Genomic DNA, 8061 nt, shown 5'->3' with positions numbered 1-8061 from the left:
TCTGAGACATAAGGTCTCTGGCACAAACCATCTGCCCTCCGGCACCCCCTAAGGAGCGTCCTGCTGACAGTTCTGTAGTTAAGGGATGAAGTTAGATTCTACAGCTGCCACCACCACCCCAGGTGCCAAGATATTCTTGGGAGTCATAGTCTCACTTTCCGGCGCCCCAAAACATCGTGACAGGGCATCCACCATCACGCTCTCCTCTTCCGGGATATATGTTACAACGAAATTGAACCTGGCAAAAAATAACGCCCACCTGGCCTGCCGAGCTGTGAGTCTTTTAGCATTGGCGAGATGTACCAAGTTCCTGTGATCAGTGTACACGGTAATGGGGTGTCTAGCCCCCTTAAGATGGTGTCGCCACTCTTCTAGAGCCCACTTGATGGCCAATAACTCACGGTTCCCCACATCGTAATTACGTTCCGCCGAATTAAACTTCCGTGAGAAGAACGCACAAGGACTATACCCGGATCTCCCGCTGGCCTCCTGAGACAATACCGCCCCTGCCCCCACCTGGGACGCATTGACTTCAATAAAAAACGGTGGCTGTACTAACACCGGGGCAGTGAAAAACGCCCTTTTTAAAGGACTAAAAGCCTCTAGGGTCTCTGGTGACCATCTTACCAAGTCGGACCCCTTTTTGGTTAGATAGGTCAGGGGTTGGCCAATAACTGAGTAATTTTTAATGAATTTGCGGTAAAAATTAGCGAAACCCAAAAATCACTGGAGAGTTTTTAGGTTGTCTGGTCTGACCCATTGGTAGATTTCAGCCACTTTATCAGATTCTATTTGAATCTCCGTGGGTGAAATCACATAAGCAAGGAAAGAAACTTGTTTAGTATCAAATATGCATTTTTCCAACTTGACAAAAGTTGCTATTCACTCAAATGGGTCAGAACCAACCTCAGGTGCCACACATGGGAATCCCAGTCTGGGGAGTACACCAGAATGTCATCCAGATATATGACCATAAATACCCCCAGGAAGTCATGGAAGACCGCGTTCATAAATCCCTGGAACACAGCGGGGGCGTTACAAAGTCCAAAGGGCATGACCAGACATTCAAAATGTCCTAACGGGTTGTTGAACGTGGTCTTCCACTCATCTCCCTCTCGAATGCGAATTGGATTGTAATCCCCCCCTTAAGTCCAATTTGGAAAACCAGTGGGCCCCTACTACCTGATTCAATAAGTCAGGAATCAGGGGCAAGGAGCACTGGTTCTTCACTGTAATTTTGTTCAAGGCATGATAATCCACACAAGGCCTCAATGTCCCATCTTTCTTCTCTACAAAGAAGAGACCTGCCCCGGCAGGGGACCTGGATGGCCTGATATGTCGTTTGGCCAGAGACTCTGAGATAGAGGACTTAAGGGCTCACGCCCAGACAAATTGAAAATGGCTCCCTTAGGGATGGGACTGTCGGGGATCAAATCAATACCACAGTCCCACTCCCTATGAGGAGGCAAAGTCTCAGACAGTTTCTTGGAAAATACGTCCTGAAAATCAGACACATACTTTGGGATAAGTACAGTATCTGCTGAGCACATGGATACAGTAGTTACATGATTACGACAGGACAACCCCCAACGTGTAAATTCCCAGGTGGACCAATCAATTTGGGGGTTATGCAATGCCAACCAGGGCATACCAAGCACCACATCTACGGACATCCTTTCCATAACCAGGAAGGACAGATTCTCAGAGTGGAGAACACCCACAGTGAACTGCAGAATGGGAGTCCTCCATTGGACAACACCTGCGGACAGAGGGGTAGAGTCAATGCTAGTGAAGTGTATGGGGGACTTACACGCAGAGAATTCAGTCATCAGAGGTCTGACAAAATTTAAATGAATCAAATTGGCGGCAGCGCCCTAATCAATAAGGGCTTGCCCGGACTGACTGAAATTCCGGAAGCCCACCTGACAGGGCACAAACAACTTAGGGAGTACCTGTGATCCTAGGCGATCCTCCCGACAGTCGCCTAGGATGTGTAGTTTTTCCGCTGGTTCAGACTGACGTCGCTTCTATGGACAGGTTGCTACCTGATGTCCGGCTTCCGCACAGTAGAGGCAAAGACGGTAAGACATCCGGAACCGTCGCCGTTCCTCTGGACTTAGTTGGTCCACTTCCATAGGCTCAGCACCAGGAGTTGGCTTGGAATGAGTGGAAGCGGGTCTAGAAGATTCCCTAGTTTTATAGGCCTGATGTCAGCTTTTACTGCCAATTCCATCACCTCATTGAGTGTTACAGGAGTGGGATGAGAAATAAGTAGATCTTTGACATCATCAGAAAGACCCAACAAAAACACATCTTTGAGGGCACTATTGTTCCAGGAGTTTTCACCAGCATACTGTCTAAACTTATAGCAATAGTCCTCTACCCACTGCTGCCCCTGACATAGAGACATGAGCTGTGACACCCCCGCCAGTTAGCCAGACCACAAGCGGTGGAGTTAGGTGATATAAGGCGAGGAAGGAAAATAATAGGCAGGATTTCTGTAACGTAATAGTTTCGCCCCTCCTTAACACAGACCAACTTAGCAAAGAGACGTGTATTTCCATTTGAGTGCTATGTATGCATGTGTATATGTATTCTTAATGTATGCACAACACAGGTTAATGGTGTATTCAATAAATATTGGGTTTTACTTATTCGAATACTATTGAATTCTGATGCTAAATAATAATAAGACAATTGTGTACTTGACAAGCCTGATAAATACATTGCAAAATTAAGTTGATGAGTGGATCGCAGTGTCTCAGAAAGTGTATTATGGCCCTTTTACACGGGACAACAGTCGGTTAAACGACTGCCCACGGGCTAATGTCAGCGCTCGTGCAGAACATTTAGACAGACAGACTTCGCCACTGGATCACTGGGTTCTTGCTCAGTGCTTCACCTTCTATGTGAAGCGCTGAGCGGGGAGCATGTACACGGAATGAGAAGCCAGTGATCCAGCAATAGTTTTCATGCTGATATGCTGATTAAAAGTCAGTGATAACGATTTGCGAACGAATAGTGAGCTTTTTATTTATTTTTTTTGCCTTTACACTGCAGGATTGTCAGTCAAATTTGTTTGTTTGAACAAATTTTAATCGTTATGTGTAAATGGGCCATTACAGAGGATATAATGAAGTTGATGTAAACAAATGCTATCTGTATAGTGGCATAAGTATGAATGAGGACCATGAGGAAGTATTAGAGGAGGCAGGGTCAGCTCCTCTCTATCACCCCATTGTTAATTTCATACAGGGGTGGACATGTCATAACTGTAGACAACAAAACCCTAGATTACTGTATATCTTGTCACAGGTCCCATCCTGATGGACTGGGGCTTCCAGACCCTGCCTATCCCATGGTGATGAGAACTAGAGTAGTACATAGGAGCAGATGGACAAAGAACACAGTTTTAAGCCAAAATACTTATAAACCCTGGATGCCAAGAGACCAAATTACCCTGGTTAAGGCCTCATGTCCACGGGGAAAATCAGGCCCGCCGCGGATTCTCCATGCAGAATCCCGCAGCGGGTCCCTCCTTTCCAGAGGACATGAGGCTAAAAAAAAGATTAAACTTACCTGTCCGGACGCTGCGGATCTTCCCTCCGTCGCGGCCGGATCTTCTTTCTTCGGCCCGGCGGATGTGCTCGGCACGCCGGCAGCGTGCCGCGCGCATGCGCCAGGCACATCCGCTGGGCTGAAGAAAGAAGATCCGGCCGTGACAGAGGGAAGATCCGCAGCGTCCGGACAGGTAAGTTTTAATTCAGGTACGGGTGTTCCGCAGATCTGTACAGCTTCCATAGGCTTCAGTAGAAGCCTGCGGGAGCCGTCCCCGCGGGAGACCCGCACTAAAATGGAGCATGCCGCGTTTTTTTCCCCACACACGCAATCCGCGCCTAGAGGGTAAAATGACATCTGCAGGTATTTAACTACCTGCGAGTGTCCAATGCATCCCTATGGGGTGCGGATCCGCGTGCAGGAAAAACGCTGCGGATTTTAAATGATCTTTTACTACAGACTATTAAAACAACATACACTGCTACCATAACTAACTTGACTTTACTGGTTTTGCTTATAGAGGTGAAGAGACATTTTTGTCCCAAATAGAGCCATTTTGGGCTAAATATGATGTGGGGAAACCAGAGATGAAAGAACTGAGCAGTCAGGAAGTGATTTTGTGCGGTATGTACAATGTTGGGCTAAGGCACATCTGGACAGGAGCCCTATGACTCTTAACCACATCACACAAAATAAAAGAGAAACTTTAATTGACTTTTATATTAGACTACAGATTGCATGGTCGGACATGGGGTTTAAATCAGACCCAGCAGCATATGAAAGAATCCTCCACTGCTCATTTCTAGATCGGCTACATTAACCCATCCAGAAGCCAGTGCTCTTAGCCAGACCAGAGGCTAATACCATGAAGGCTAGTGACTTAATGGTCTGCCATTCTGCTGAACTGACACGGGACAGGTGAAGACCCAAGGAGCCTTTTTAGTGCAGGACCATCAGTCACGTTATGGGTCATTCCCAAATTGGGATGACCCTACCTATAAGAGGAAAGGTCCAGCGCAATTTAAGTGCTACACTATACAGCAATTGGGTCACTTTGCTCATAATTGTTCAAAAGGCCCAGACTGGCTCCTCGGTCAATAAGAAATTGGCAGTCTGAGTGTCCCACAGCCATTTATTGCACCAGGGTTCCTGAGGGAGGAGAGTCGGTCTGCTACAACTACTCTCACTCTATCAGGAAGTGAACCCATCAGTTGCTTAGTGGACACCGGAGAAGCCAGATCAGTTTTTTAGAGCATCCGATGTACCAAAAGAGTTGCTTTCAGGGGTAGTGAAACATGGGATGGGATTAGGAGATGAAGAAATGGAGCACAGGAGATGAAACAATTAACTTTACAAGACACCCAGGAAGCTGTAGGTAGATTTTTAGCGCCAGAGACCTGTCCAGTTAAAACTTTATATTGAGGCCCAGCAATGTTTTCGGGATCTAAAAAGTCCATTGCCTCAGCTCCAGCACTCTGCCTCCTCAATTATGACATCCCCTTCACCCTTTTCTTGCATGAGACATATGGGCATGTACAGTTTTGAATCCAGCTTCATTACTTCCACTGAATTTAGAAGAGGGGGAACTAGAAATGGACGTGAACATCAAATGCATGATTGTTTACGGTTAATAGAAAACAAAACAAGGGGTCTTGAAAATGTTGTTAAAACTCCCATTGCGAATGCAGGTTTTGAGTTTTTGTAGGTGGCTTGCTACCATGAAAATTGGCAAGCAAAACATGCTATGCAGTGGTAACCAACATCAAGGTAATTGTACAGTAACCACTACCTCCTGGCTGAGGTAAGACTGTTAACATGTATACTGACTCGAGGAATGCTTTTGGAATTGTATTCAATGTTTGTGGCACAGTAGAAAGTTTGTTGGACCATCGGGTAAAGCAATCCAGAAAGCAGAAGCAGTGTCTCTGTTGTACAAGGCTTTAGCTCTTTCCAACAGGTAGCTATCATCAAGGTCCAGGGCCATACCAAGGAGACAACTCCTGAGGCCCTAGGGAACTGGAGAGCAGACGCAGCAGCCCAACTCCCCATGAATAAGGTAACAGCTGTTAACCTGGTTGCAACTAACCTGGGCATGGATATCTCTCTGTTGTCTGTTTATGGCAAAAGGAGAAAAAGAGGAGTGGCACAGAAAGTGTACCGAACCGGATAAGAGTGGAATCTGGAGGAAAAGTATACACCTGTGCCTTCCCTGAACACTCTACTCCATTATGTCAAATTTGAGCCACAGACCAACTGATCAGTTAAAGGAGGTAATGTATGGTGTAGTGTCTTCTGCTTGAATTGCCACAGGGTTGAACAATGGTAGTTTGTGAAAGGATGCATAACTTGTGCCCAACACAACCCAGGCAAAGTTGCCAAAATACCTCCTTGCTGAACTATTTAAGGCCAAGTGTTCTCCAAGGCCAGACTATCCATTCCAGCTATTGCAAATTGACTACATGGAACTGCCTACGTTAGGTGTGTGGGAGTTTGTGTTGGTTTGCATATATTTACATAGACTTCTTCTCAGTTTAGCCAGAGGAATGGTGTGTGAAAAATGCCAATGCCAAGACTACAGCTAAGAAATTGCTGAATGAAGTCATTTATAGATATGGTTTACCAGAAGTTATGGAAAGTAATAGAAATACACATTTTACTAGCCAGATACATCAGGAGATCCTACAGGTGTTAAGGAGAGTGAAACACTTGAGCAATTCTTATCACCCACAGAGTAGGGGTAGGGTAAAAAGGTTAAATGACACCTTGAAAGTACAGAAAGCCATGTAGGAGAGAGAGAACCCATGGCCAGAATGTCTATCATTATCTCTCTATTCAGTAAGAACCATATTTAACAGGAAGACTAAGCAGCATGGGCACCTCACCTCCTATGTGAGTGCCTTACACCCACAAATTGGCTGCCATTTGTAAACATGTGTTTTCTTCGATTCCAGATCCAGACTCAAAAGAGGGATTGCTTGCAGGAGGCTGGATTGTCCTCAAAAGACATTTGAGTATTTGGAACAAAAATGTGATGGCCTATATCAAATATAGCTGACAACTGCCCCTTCAATCAAATTGAAAGCAAAGGACACCTGGATACTCTCCAGCCATTGCAAAAAGGTTTTGACCCCAGAGCCTGAAAAATGTTTGGAAGGATGTTTCTACTGCCATGGACAATCTTCAGTATGGAGAGACTCAATGACATAATAAAAGATGATTGGAAAAATAGGTCATGGGACTGTGGTTAAAGGATTTTGATGATTCAGAGAAACTCAAAAAATTGCTGGATATGCACACATAACTCCATAGCTGCAAACACTATTAATGAAAATTACATAAGTGCTACATGTCATATCGCTTTAAGGTTTGCAAGAACTGAGCTAAGACAGTTACCAGGGTGGCAAATACCAGATAACGCCCTTATAAAGATGCCTACCCAATAAGATACCAAAAGTCACAATCTACCCAACTATGAGAGTTTCTCTCAGCCCTGAATAACACTGGACTGTGAAATGAGGTGATAGCCCTTGTGTGGTGAAGAGTCCTCCTCTTGGGATTAGCCTAAGGAATATACCTAGTTCAGTAATGTGTTTGAATAAGATGGGAAAAATCTAAGAGTAATTTATGTAAATTATTTACACATTATTCCTTTGGGTTATTGCAATTTTACTTAGACTCAATCGAAAATAGGAACTGCCTCTAGGCAGAATTATATTTGACCTGTCTAAGGCCAGTTGCTGAGCAGAAAATCTTCAGGGTTTAAAGCATTACTATATATGGTTATAGATATTCGCTTGCTCGTAAGATTAATTAATTCATGCATCATACATTATCCTTTAAGATGATTCACTGACAAACATGGTAGACATGTTGTCAATCGGTCATAGGATGGCTATCTGGTGTTGTCAGACACTGAGTGGCTGTTGTTATTCCTCATCTATCTTTAAAAATAAAAAAGGATGTGCGTACCTCAGAAGAGCTCTGAGCTGCTACTCAACCACTTCTGTGTTGTGTCCAAGTTCTTCTCCAGTGCGCTGTACAGATAATTAGACATACCTGCTTGATAAGGCTACAATATCCTTTGAGTATTATCCAAATTGAGGCAAACACTCCATCAATACTATGGTAATATTAATCAGTCACTGTGGAATTATGGAAAAGTAATGATAGTGGTGTGACAATATTATTTAGGCCTTGTATAGTGGTAAGATTGGTATTTGTACAGTGCATTTTGTTCAGTAACAGTATGTAGATTACAGTATGTTGGTAATATTTTTTGTGGTTTAGTGGCAACGATGTTATAAGGTAAGTATTAGAGTTGAGCGAACGTACTCTTCCGAGCTTGAAGCTCGTTCGAGTATCAGCGTACTCGATGGTGCTTGTTACTCGTACGAGCATCACGCGACCCACCCCAGTTTTTGGCTCCTCCCCGCTGTGAGGTGCCTGTTTTGGCCCCTCCCCGCCACGACGCAGCGTGCACGTCAATGGCAAATTTTTTTGGGC

The sequence above is a fragment of the Eleutherodactylus coqui genome, chromosome 1 (assembly GCF_035609145.1).
Source record: "Eleutherodactylus coqui strain aEleCoq1 chromosome 1, aEleCoq1.hap1, whole genome shotgun sequence".
NCBI classification, from domain to species: domain Eukaryota; kingdom Metazoa; phylum Chordata; class Amphibia; order Anura; family Eleutherodactylidae; genus Eleutherodactylus; species Eleutherodactylus coqui.
This window is presented reverse-complemented; position numbering follows the sequence as displayed.